Raw genomic sequence first — 13,337 nt, 5'->3', positions numbered from 1 at the left:
GTTCCCGAAGATATTTGTTGCATAAAAACTAAAAAGTCACAAATCTGACTATTTTGCAACAACATCCGAAAACAAACCATATATTTATGATTTTTTATTTTGTGACTGTCAGTCCCAGTGATCAACGCTCTCCTAACAAAGAGCTCACACTTTGAGGGACACGGGGCTCAAAGTGTTAAGGGATGAAGAAGTGCAACTCTTTCTATGAAACTCACCTCCCAACACTTCCAGGCCTCAAGTTGTCAAATAACTATAAATAAAAAATTTGCTTAGCTTCAGTATATGTTTCTCCTAGAATTTTTATTAGCCATAGACAACTCTGGAATCCAGTTTCGATTCTTCAATCCCCAGTTCCAATTCCGGGTAATATAAACTTCCATGGTACTGGATGGAACCATCTTTATAATGACACTAGAGCAACTACAAGTTATGCAACGACTATTTTGATCATGAGATTGTCTGTGGAAGACTATCAATGATACCTGTGATATCGCAATCAAGTGTGGTCCACCATCCACTGAAAAATATGGAGTCCCATTTAACCTCACAAGCAACAATGACTAGAAAAAAGTAGAACCTAGGAACACGAACGGAAGTTTGACGTAGAACTGTGTTTGCTCAGAACAGTTGTTTTTTTAAATGTTATTCTTTTCATTGTTCAGAAATCTGTTAGTGAATCTCCAAATAGTAGCCCTGAAAAGGGCCGTTTGCTATATGTACTCATAACCGACAAACGCTATGTTGGTGAAGATACCAATACCAAGATACCAATAACTTCTAATTATAACTGACACTTTTTGTAGCCGATGGAATAGCAATTTTTTCATTTGAATTAGAAGCGCACCATCCTACGAGAATATTATGTGGTGATGGAATCTTGGAATTGACCCATCTGGTCATAGGAACCATTTGAAATTCAAGAAATTTACGACAATGGTCAAGTCCTGAGGCAAACGTTTTTTGGAGCCGATGGAATGACAATTTTTTCATTTGAATTAGAAGCAAGTTATTGGTACCTTAATATTGATATGTTTACCGACATTCAAACGGTTTGTAACGAACAAAAAAGAAAATTAGCTTCTGGCAGAAAGTTCAACTGTTCAACTAACCGTCGAACGCCTGTTTCATCACCGTACTATTGTGAAGTTTTGGACCGATTAAGAACCGCGATTAAGAACAAAAGGCCAGGTTTATTGACAAAAGGAGTGTTCCTCATCCACGATAATGCGCGGCTCCATTGTGCTCGCGTAACTCAAGAGCAATTGAAAAAAAAATCAAATGGACTGTGTTCGAGCATCCTCCTTACTCCCCAGACCTCGCCCCTAGCGACTATCATTTATTCCCGGTGATGAAACAGGCGTTCAACGTATCGATAACACTGAAGAAATTCGTGACGCAGTTACATCGTACTTCAGAAAGTTGGACGCTATGCGTTCGGAATAGAAAAACACGTGCCACGCTATGAAAAAAGCCTCAAACGTTACGGCGATTATGTAGAAAAATAGAAAATAAAACGTAGATAACGAAAATCACCTTGTTTTTTGTCCTAACTTTATTTTTCCGCGAATTCTGAGGCACTGAAACATATTCTTCGAACGACCCTCGTATAAAAGTCATTCGCTAACTGGACTATATTTAACTAGACTTATCTATAACAGGGCGTACGTTAACTGGGTTGCAAATCAGTTATGTATCTAATAGATGTCATCTTCAATTTGAAGTATTGTTTTTGTTGTTGTACAGTCCAATTAGCGAGTAAAATTCGATAATTGTATGGATTTTCTGGCCCAATAAACGAACGATCACTGTATTAGTGACACTTTTCTCGTTACTTTGATGAAATCTAACATCTGACTACTTCAACATGTTTACATTCGAAAATAGTCTTGCTAATTTGTTTGATAGAACGAATTATTGCACACAATTTTGTGTTGCAAACAACATTCATGGTAACGATTTTGAAAGAAGGAATACATAATACAAGATAATACACCTTCGCATCCCCTCGCAAAACATACCTCTTTTATTTGTTAAATTGCTCACTAGTTTTATTAATTCCACTGTTGATGTCTCAGGCGAAAAAATGCCAAACCGATATAGTGGTTCTCAGATTTTCGTGAAAAGTGGTAATTTTGTTATTTATCACAAAACATTTGACCCGTATTTTTTTTTTTTTTGTGAGGGTGACCATTTCTATTTTAGGGTGGTTCGAAAAATCATTATTGAAAAAATCAAATGATTTTTTTTTTGAATTCATAACTTTTATAACCACTGAACCGTTTTAGATGATCGACATATCAAATTGAAGCCAATGAGCTTTTTATTAAAAAAATATTGAAGCAAAAAAATGGATTTTGTTTTCGTAATTATTGATTGTAGTCGTTTTTTGTTGTTTTCATGGTTTTCGACTAATGGGTGCTATATTTTTTTATATTTTTTCTGGAAAGCTGGATTTTTTACATAACATATCTCGATATCAGAGCTGCTATTTTTTTCATTTTTGGGATATGATTTTTCAAATTTAACATGTTTTAAATCTTCGTTCAATATTCCTATGTGACTAGACTAGACCTATGCGACTAGAATAATCCAGTCTTTCCACACGTGTGATATTTCTTCAAAAAAGGTTAGCTTATTGATATCAATTTAATATGTCAATCATCTAAATCGATTCAGTAGTTCAAATGTTATGAATTTTTGCAAAAAGTCATTTTTGAATAAAGGGTTAACTTTGGAAAATCATATCTCAAAAATGAAAAAATCGCATGTTTGATATCGAGATATGTTATGTGAAAAATCCTCATTTTTCAAGGAAAAATATAAAAAAAATAGTGCCCTCTAGTTCAAAGTCATGAAAACAACAAAAAACAGCTACAATTAATTGACATGGAATGGGTGTATAATAACATATATCGTAAGAACGATTCTGCGTAATATGCAAAATTCTTAATAAACGTTACATTTTTCGTAGAGTGACTCCCCTATATAGAAATCAAAGACGTAATCCTAAGTCAAAAGCTATCCGCGCGATATGCCGCGTTTGCTGACCGTCGACCAAAAACAGCGGCGCGTTTATGATTCAACAGCTGGTTTGGCGTTGTTGAAGCGTAATTGAGTGAACTTCTTCCTACGTTTTGTGACAATGGATGAAACGTGGATCCATTGTCTGAGTCCAATAGGCAGTCTGCAAAGTGGCTGACAAGCCACGAAAGCAGGCCAAGGCGGCCAAAAGACCAACGGTCGAAATGTTGGAAACTCGCTATACCAAGTGTATTGCCTTCGAAGGAAACTATGTTGAGGAATAAATACAGCTTTCCCAAATAAAACGATTGTTTTCATTTAAATCAGCCCATGTAGTGATACTACATTGAGGTGGTGATGTTCCTCTGGAAACGTTAGAGAATATCATATAGTAGATAATAAATTGAATATCAAAAACAGGAAGTGGGTTATATCTATGGTATAACCGCAATGGTGACGTAGGACTATCGTTGATTTAGAGATCATTTGTTTGAAGTTGAATCTGAATTCATTCTGAATGAATGAATGTTTGGAGAACTTCGAAAACGAGAGCGTTACGTTGGAGGCACAAGGTTTCATGCATCCAATATTGGATACGGAAATATCCTACTGATGGGGAAGAATAATCTCCAGAAGCTATCCTGTTAATTGCGATTGATTGAAAAATCACAAAACCAAATGTATTTGGTCACAGTGTTACATGGATAGAAAACATCAAAATAAACTCTTTCACATGAATGTAATTTTAAATTCCCAGAGGAACTGGCAGATTATTTTCAGTAAGATTAGATATTTCCACATTTTCCTCGATACTGGAAGCCCACCAGTGGTTAATGCTAACTCGATAACCATCTGTTAATAGCACTTGATTTAAACATATTTGGTCACAGTGTTACATGGATAGAAAACATTCAAATAAACTCTTTCACATGAATGTATTTTTAAATTCCCAGAGGAACTGGCAGATTATTTTCCAGAAATGATTAGATCTGTCCGGAACTTTCTCGATGCTGAATGGCATCCAAACGGAAAGAATTCCGCACGTGTATGTGTGTGTGTAGCGATGTCTTCCCGGGGAACCGTTTATGGCATCACTCTCCTCCTGATGGATTCCCTTCTGGCCTAAGGAGCACAAACAGGCTCTTGGTGACACCGTTCATCCGCGCTTTCATGATAAACGAAGAGCTTCACCACAACAGCGACAACATGCTTCAATCGCTGTCTAATTAGAACTGAGTGGATCTCCGAGCGGCGCTCGCTTATATACCGATTGGTGATTTCAATAGCCTGTTTTGAAAGCAAATTTAAGACTATTGAAACAAGTTTTTGGATCAGAAAGTAAAAAGTATAGAAAGCGTAGACATTTTATCTTTCGAATGAAGTGTTTATCATACCATTTCGTTCAGTTGTTTAGGAGCTATTAACACTCAAAATCTCGGTCTCCGGCGTAACGCTTTCGTTTTCGAAACTTTGATTTTACACCCCGGTATAGAAATGAAAGACGTAGTCCTACGTCAAAAGAGATTTTCTCTTCAAATTTTAATACTACTGTCCTTCCAATCTGTGAGTTACAGCCGGTCTAACATTTATAAGATCATCTTTGTTAAAACATGGTGAATCGATTCAAAGGAAGACTGGCTCTGGCCGCTAATAACTCATTGAACCCGAAAACAAATCCATTACGGAAGCCGAGTTGGAAAGAATACGAACTGGATTATTGTTAGTACACCCAAACTAGCGTTGGCAGAAAACATTTCATCTTTGGAAGAAATAATGCCATTTCGTGTGCTGGAGGGTCAAATGCGCAAATAATGAGCTGTTTTAAAAGCTTGAAAATGGTTTGTATCATGCGAGCAGACATCTCTTTCTGTTATCTTTTCTCATCTCATTTGGGATTGTGACAAAAAAAAAGTCCATACGACGTCAATGGGGATCGAACCAAAGCCGGCTGGAATGAAAAGCTATTTCACACGATCACGCTATCGTGTGCTGCTAGTGCTATTATATAGAAGCGTGATAATATTATACCTCATCATAAAATGAAGTTGGAAAGTGGTTTCTAAGAGGATAAAGAAGAACATGAACGAGAATATATCTTTCTCTGTCTGGGCCGTGTATTTGGCAAACTATACGAAAAACTTTCATATACTTTCATTTAAATGTGTCTCCTGTTTCGCTCGCTCATATTGGCTCTAGCATATATATATTATACAAATGATATACATGTATTGGGGAGTAGAACATTTTCTGTTATTTTTAAGCTCATTTAATGTAATAGATCGAGATGCCATAACATGTGCTAAAAATTAACTTTGGGTGTAGGGTAAGCTAGATCAACTGGCTAGCGAGGCGATGCCCAGGAAACTCGGAATGTTCGATGAACACCATTCGAATTTCGGCGAACAAAGACTACCTTCGGCACAGATATTACTCTGGCACACAAAGAGATAACGCACGATACTATCGTGGAGTCGGATTCCTATTCAGGGTGCAGGATCACGATGCACTACTTAAATGAGAGCCTCAAAGTTCTACACAATGAAATCCTATCCGTCCCGATCAGAGTCGCGGCTGGTGTGAGGTAAGGATGTTTAATCGCACAGCTATTGTTCCTCATCGTTATCGACGAGATCGTTGTTGTTGCGATTGACTATGAACCAACACGTGGGCCATCAGAATGGACTTCGTTTTTTCTGACGATATTGTTTTACTATCACAACGGCGCTCTGACATGCAGGGTATGCTCAATGACCTGACTGTATGCTTCTCTGTGACTGATCTTACCATCGATGTCAACAAGATAAAAGCTAAGTACTTCATATTCATGTAACATATGCCGTCTCAACATAGGTAAAGATTGGAACGCGCAAAAATTGATCGACTTCTAATTGGTGTATTTCTGTTAAAAATGCATTAAAGAAACCTGAGATGCTGCATTTGATAGTTGAGTATATAAACAATGGTTGCTATAATGAATTTTCACGTTTGCTGTCCAGTTTTCAAAATTACGTCCAAGCAAGAGTAGCAGCGTGTCACATTGTTGACGTAGAACTACGCTGTTAATTTGTTCAAGTCACTTGTTTATAGCTTCAGATATTATTCAATAATGCTGCGAAATTTTAGAAATAACTGTTTAGTAGATTAGTCGCCCTGAAATTGTTTTTTATTGTAGAATCAGACGATAATTGATTGATGATTCATCCTCGCAAAACAATACACAAGCTGATCGCATGTCGCACTCGTATGTATATGAATGTTTCATGTCAATGCATTGAAAATTTACCTCGAACGCTACTCCGGTGGCCTTTTTCGCAATTGACATACACTCGGTTACAGGCGATTATATACTTGTTGCACCAGCACCATTATTCCACATCTCATAACTACATCAATCTTTCTTTGGCACTGAATGGAAACAACAACAATGGCAATACTTGCAAGTATTAAATATCATGGCTCATGTTATTTAGTATTGTCTCAGTGGAATCGCACCTCTAGGCATCCTCCGTACAACGAAAACCAACCTACATCAAACAAGCGTTCAACAGAGCATGCATACAGAGCATTGGTGGCTTCAAGCGACTAAGAATATCAACACTTCTCATCTTTTCTCATTAAGCTTGCGCTTATGTTAATATTAATGGCCTCGAAAAAAGTTGCATTACTTTCTCATGCTCGAGATAAGCGCAACTGTTATCCTTAGTGGAGAAAGTTTCGATACTGGCAAGCGAAACCCAATTACATACAAATTTCTAGAACGACATTTACTTTCCTGGTGACTAAATAAACGATATAAATTCTGTCTGTTAATCTCAATAACCTCGAAAAGAGTTGCATTGCTTCATTATGATCAAGATTAGCGCAAATGCCATCCTTGTTGAAAGCAGTTTTGCGATTGTAACGGGAACCCAAATAATTCACAACATTCCAGCACGACATTCACTATGGTTTAGCTTGATGTTCCTTAAATAACAAAACCTTAATGCCTGCTTCGCCATAGCGTCAGTTCGATGCATTGATGAAATATCAAAGGCATCGAAGAAAAATGAAGCATCCCGCAAGGTTCAATTTTAGGCCCAATCCTTTTTCTAATTTTTGTTAATGACATGGGGAATTTGCCTCGCTTACAGTTGTATGCAGACGACTCTTGTCTTGCTTATGAGGCCAACACAATAGAAGAATTGGAAAGAAATATGCAATTTGATATGAACTTACTGTTACAATGGTTAACTACAAACAGGTTAAAGCAGAATGTTGAAAATTCTTGCTACATGCTTATAAATAGTACTGCTTCAATAGATTTGAGAATTAATTCGAAGCCTCTGAAGAAAATAGATTCTGTTAACTTTCTTGGATTGATGATAGATTCAAATTTATCATGGAAAACCTACAAAAAAATTGATTTATCAAGGTATTATAATGTATGCTTTACCTTTAGAAATGAAACATTTGAATATGAGATTGTTTAAGAGGAGATTAAGGCCACATTTGTATAATTAGAATAAGAAGGCTGTGTTAGCTAACTGATAAACTAAGATCACTGCAAAGGTAGCTTAATAATGATTTTTATTCCAAACTCTTAGCTACAAATATAATAAAGAAAAAAAACTAAATATACACACACTTATCTCCGCTCAGCGCTCTTTTCAACAGAAGCCCTTTTTATTAATATTTCCGGTCTCGATTAGCTTAGCTGTCATTCTTGGTTGAGAGTTTAACTTCTGTCATGCGAAACCAAATCACACACACAATTTCTGAACAATTATTTTCTTGGTGAGCCGTTGATAGCCTAGTTTGATGACTCCCCATAGAATTCTGTAGTTCATAACCTAAATGGAATGGCGTTAGCTTGATGAAAGATTACAATGCCAGAGACATCAGCGAGTAAGTAATTTGGTTTCACGAAGACTTTTAATCAGTGTCTTAGAATATCAACAAATATTCACGAGAAACGAATATGATTTTGTTCCAGTGTAAATGACTTTTTTTCAGCTTGAAACACACTGCATTATATTGATGACAATAACAAACGAGTTCATTTTGTTCATATCGCTGTTGCATGAGCAAATTTGCTATAATGAATGAATGCGACATTGAGTGGGGTTCATAACTTCGCTGTTATTGATACTTTGGATATCGAAAACAACAAGTTGATATTCATCACATCCGAAACGATATTCGTTCTGGCAGTGAATTTAAGTTCAAAATAAATTTTATTTGGCGAGACGGTAGCAACGGCATATGCAGAATGGATACAACGAGTGGTTTTAGCTACCGCCAAGTCATTTGGGACATCGGGAATTTCATAAGGTATTTCCGATTAAGGCATCCGGCAACTGCAAAACCCAACCGCACACAGCAGCCTCAGGTTAGAAGTTAACAACAGCTGATATTCATTTGACTGAAATGAAATTCAGTTCTGACGTTTCCGATAATCAAGATGAAAATGACACTGGGTGGAAAAAATAAACATCAAAACATATTGAAGGACAAAAGTTTATTTTCTCATATTCAATGGTTGCCTGGATCTGTCATTTTAATTTTCGTTTGGAATAACCTATATATTCCAAACGAAAATCGATGCAACCTAGCCCGAAAATCTATGCATTTGATCTTAGCGAAGATGATTTTTTCCAACACTGCTTTTAATCATTCTCCTTCGTTGATCGCCGATGAATTACTCGTTATTGACGGCAGGGGTAGGGATGTCCCCAACTGAGCAGAACAAATGTATGGGAAAATGGAAATGCTTCTAGTTTTCATCAATTTGAACCGTTTACGGATCAGGGAATTGTAATATGTAGCATAAAAAACAAATCTTAGAGAATTTCCGATTCGTTTGGTATGTAAATTGTCAAGATTCGTTCGCGACAAAAATAATTATTAACGTTAACTTTATTTCATAAAAACGTGATCTGTTTTCTGATTTGGCACCCTTAATGAAAGACGTAGTTCTATGGCAAAAACTAATAAATCCATGGAAAATGAGCAGCAGTTTAAATTTAACCAAAAGAATAAACCAACATTTTTTCCTTTAAATATATGAATTGAAGTACCAAAAGAAGAATAGGAAGATTTTTATATTATGAATTTTGACTGAAAGAAACGATATTTTCGTCGACCAAATTTTGCACGTTCCAGTCTTTATTAACACTAAACCTACCGATGTTTCATGTATACGTATTCCTACCACAGCGGGTCAAGTAACCCATTATGAATAGTTAGTGAACAATGACTTGATTTATATAGTTTTGTTGAGAAACGTTGCATACGATTTTTCTCCTGTGTATTTCTACATTTTAGGATAACAATTATTAGCAAAATAATGAAATTACTATTTTTGACGCAAAAAATAGCACTGTAGCCTGGAATGGTTACCGCTTGGATAATCAGCAATATAATTTATTCTTATCATTCACTATTCATTAACAAATACAACAAAATATATAAAGCAATAGCAAAAATGTGTAATGAAATGGTCTTGTATCACAACCACATACACGAATCTTTCTGATATCATATGAATGTTTGTACGGGTCAAATGACCCGTTGCGTAGTTAGGGCAGATTACATATCTTCTCCGTAAAAAACTAACAAGAGAGAAGTGAACACTGGAAAATACATTCGATGTATGTTTTGAGAAAGGTAGTGTAGGCAAATGAGGTTGTGCCAATGTAATTTGCAAGAAAATTTTGACAAAGTGTTTAAAATGGGTCATTTGACTCCTCGTGATAGGTTTAGTGTTAACTAGTGTCATTTTTCATTATACTTAATTGAGGTTTCGTATGCCAAATAACACGCCTTGAATTCTGAGTGGCTGGCTTAAGAATACGCATGTATCAGTGCAGGTCACAAGAACTTTTTTTGACGAAAAATCCCCCGACCTGAATGGGAATCGAACCTGAACCCCCGGCATTATACTGTGCCGATGTCTGAGATATTTAATTCGAGCCTGATTGACACACAATTGCATCTCATACGCTAAGCTTCCTCGGCGTTGCCACCAGAAGGGATACCAACCGGAGCGTAAGTGGAGGGTGATCGGACACACACTAGTCAAAGGCGGAACTGAAACATGCAGATGCGGACCCAGAGGTTCCCGTATCCGGAGCTCTAAAGACGAATTAAGGCAGTATTCTAGTCTACAAATTTCAAAAAGATTGAAAAATTTTTCCTTCATATTTCTGTGCTTTAGGCATTCAAGAATATACTTTAGAAAGGACCTATCGAAAATCCTATTATCTACCGAGTTAGAGCCATTTTAGTGATGCGGTATCTAATCTGGTATGGTCATAACCAGTCTTCACAATGCAACTCGGTGCTGATGCGCAACAAGATGTTTGTACCCAGTTGAGCTCCCACTCCTTGTGCACACATGCGCTCTGGCGAATGAGCACGCTTCAAAACACAGATGAAATGTTTGGTTGTCAACGCCGTTTTGAGTTTTACGCTGAAATTTGCGCCGTATTTCTATACTGCGCGCTTGAATTTGGATTGCTCTCTCTGTTGAGATATTTTTTCTTCACACAAGCGTATACGGTTCAAATAGGGGCGCGCTGTTGTTTTTACACTTTGCTTAGAACGAACGAAGACAAAGCGGGCGCTAGAATTTGATGTGTATGTGTGTTTGTGTGTATAGAATGAGACGCGCATCGCACAAGTGAGAAGAAATGTACATTTTGCGCTGTCGTGCTTATGATTTTGTGCTCTTTGTACCAAGAGAGAATACGAGTTTTCTTTAAACACGCGCTGATGAAAATTAAACTTAAGCACAGAGCTGAATTCGTTTTCTGAAGACTAGCCATAACAATGAACTTTGAACTCGTTTTTCTCGAAACTATTTTTTTCGAACTGGCGTACACGATATCTCTAGTTCTACTGAACCGATTCATGTCGAATTTATATGGATACAATCTGCAGGCATTTCTCTGTCGCATGAACCTCTAAAAAATAATTTTTAAATTTCAAATTTTACTATTTTCAAAAAATCGGGAAACGTAGAAAAAACGTCTTAAACCGCATTTAGTGAAAAAAAATGTTTTTGACTTATCCGAGGTTCATGCGATAACGGCATCTTTACTGATTCAGAATCCGTTCGATATTTTTGTTTCAGATAACCAAAAGTGCTGGAATCGTGTACGCCATGGCACAACTTTTTGTTGAACCCCCTCACTTCACCTGCCCTTAACTATTCTAATTATGCACACTTTTTCTCCGTTCAATTTTTGTTTTATTGTTAAAAGATAGATGAACAAATAATGATATAATGGATAGTAAAAATATTCTTCGTTTTATTTTTGCGGAGCTCGAAAAAACGCCCGAAATTCGTCTCAACACTAGAATACCCCCTTAAGAATAGTAGATTCAACCTGATAATTGCTATCTATCAATAATGTGTACCCTGATAGTGTTGTGCGTTCAGTTCGTAATACGATTAACCGTCAGAGACAAGATGCGAAACGATTTAGTAGATTAGAAATAGACACAATGTTAAGTCGATTCAAACTTAGGTGTTCTTTTTCGTCTTCACAAATTCATGCTTTCACATTGCACAAAATAATCGTGTTTCGCAAAGAAATGACCTTGGTTTCTTCAAGTCGGATGGGATTAGTAGAATCAATGAACAGTCTGGGTCAACATGTTATGCCGGCATATCAGACAACTTCTTCTTCTTTCTTTGTTTTTAAGAGGCTTTAAACTTTGCAGTTCATTCGCCTCTAACAGACAACCTATCTCAAGTTGTGCTAATTCTCAGCTTTGTCACGATCGCAAAAAAGTGTTTTATATTTATAAATCTCGCTTCTGAAAGTCATCTGAAATATTAAGGCAGCTGTAGCATAATGAATGTGAAACGACAGTGATGAAAAACGCTACAAACGAATGTCACAGTTTTTTTCTATACAATTTTTTGTGTAATCTTTTTCTCAAATCAGATCCCTCTCGTGGAAAGTATGTTACCTTTCGTGTATTTCGAATGTCAAGGACAGCACATTGTATTTATAAGCTAATTTACTCCTACTCTACTAGCGGATGCTACACGAAAATTGTAGAACAAAATTTGAATAGAAACACGAAATGATATTCTTATCCTTAATTCATATCGGAGATGAAAGCTGAATTCTATCTTTCCTCGGAAGCAACATATTGGACCCGAGACAACTTTTTTGAAACATCTATGTTGAATGAAATGCCCTACAAGCGGAATTGGGGTCGTTCCACTGAATGCACCAGATGTGCAAGAAGGTTCCAGAGCGCTCCAATCAGTACTTCCACTGCAGGAATGCGTGATACCTACCGGTCAGTCTTCTTCGCGGTTATCTCCTATTGTGCCTTCTCGTATACTCCCCAAGTAAATTGGTACACAATCGGACTAGCACAAATCACTTCCTTTGGTAGCAATGAGCAAATTCAGCAAGCGGGTTGGAATGAATTGCATCAGTAACTTTGATGTTACCCTCTCCTCGGTATTTATATTTCCATCAGGGCTACACGAACGTCGAGAAAATGCACTTGGATGATCGATAAATGCCTAGGTTATTCACGAGATTCGTATTTCAATTCACTTTACGGAAAACATTGATACTAAAATGATACACTGGTTATACTGTAGCACACTTTTCAAGAAAACTGTTTACGTAAATGATAGGTAGCAAAAACAAAACTTTTTTTTATTTATAACACCACGCACTGTCAAAAAAGCTATGTGGGATAGCATAGAATACAAATATATGCATGTATGTTGTATGTTTATGTGAACGCAAGAGGAAGCCAGCACAAAGCCAACACAGTGCTACCACCACGACGTCGAGCGATGAACTGAACCTGAATGATTAGATTGATCTCGCTTCAACCATTCTCTCGTGAAGACTGGAGCAAATGAACAATTCTAGCTTCGATAAAAAGAGCGGGAGAATCCGCAAACATGCAATGAACCAACACAGATGAATGATGTGATAATCTAGTCGCAGGGTTGCCAATAGCATTTTTCAAAAAACTGGAAGATTGCTCTTAAAAAACTGGAAGAAAATTGGATCCTGAAAAATTGTTTTATCTTAAGAACTTCGGTTTTGATTTATTTAAAATATTTTTTTACCTACTCCAGTGCTTGAGAAATAGAATTTTCTTCGAAGAATTTACTTCTTGTCGTATTACATTCGGTTCATAAAATAACGAAATAAACCATTTATTAACCATTCTTTTCCCACCACGAGCATTACAGTGAAACAATATTTGAGGATCTTGTCTTCTTGAGCCTCTAGAAAATACAGTTTTATTTGGATAAAACTTGAAAAATCTCGTATTTATTGCTCAACAAT

The 13,337-nt window shown here is 36.7% G+C and overlaps 1 protein-coding gene across 2 annotated transcripts in view; it reads right to left on the bottom strand.

Moving 5' to 3' along the window:
* Positions 1-12,848, bottom strand: part of LOC129765056 (monocyte to macrophage differentiation factor) — a 36,044-nt gene extending 23,196 nt beyond the window's left edge. Inside the window, exons 1-2 of one of the 2 annotated variants that reach the window (XM_055764889.1) lie at positions 12,657-12,848; positions 12,317-12,603 (exon numbers count right to left, since the gene is read on the bottom strand). The gene's annotated coding sequence lies outside the window, so the exon portion shown is untranslated. Of the gene's footprint in view, positions 1-12,316 lie in introns of both variants that reach the window. The other variant, XM_055764888.1, reaches the window with a different exon arrangement.
* Between the last annotated feature and the right edge of the window lie 489 nt (positions 12,849-13,337).

This window comes from Toxorhynchites rutilus, chromosome 2 (genome assembly GCF_029784135.1).
Source record: "Toxorhynchites rutilus septentrionalis strain SRP chromosome 2, ASM2978413v1, whole genome shotgun sequence".
Classification (NCBI taxonomy): domain Eukaryota; kingdom Metazoa; phylum Arthropoda; class Insecta; order Diptera; family Culicidae; genus Toxorhynchites; species Toxorhynchites rutilus.
Note: the sequence above shows the minus strand (reverse complement) of the source record. Positions and strands in the feature narration are given on the sequence as shown.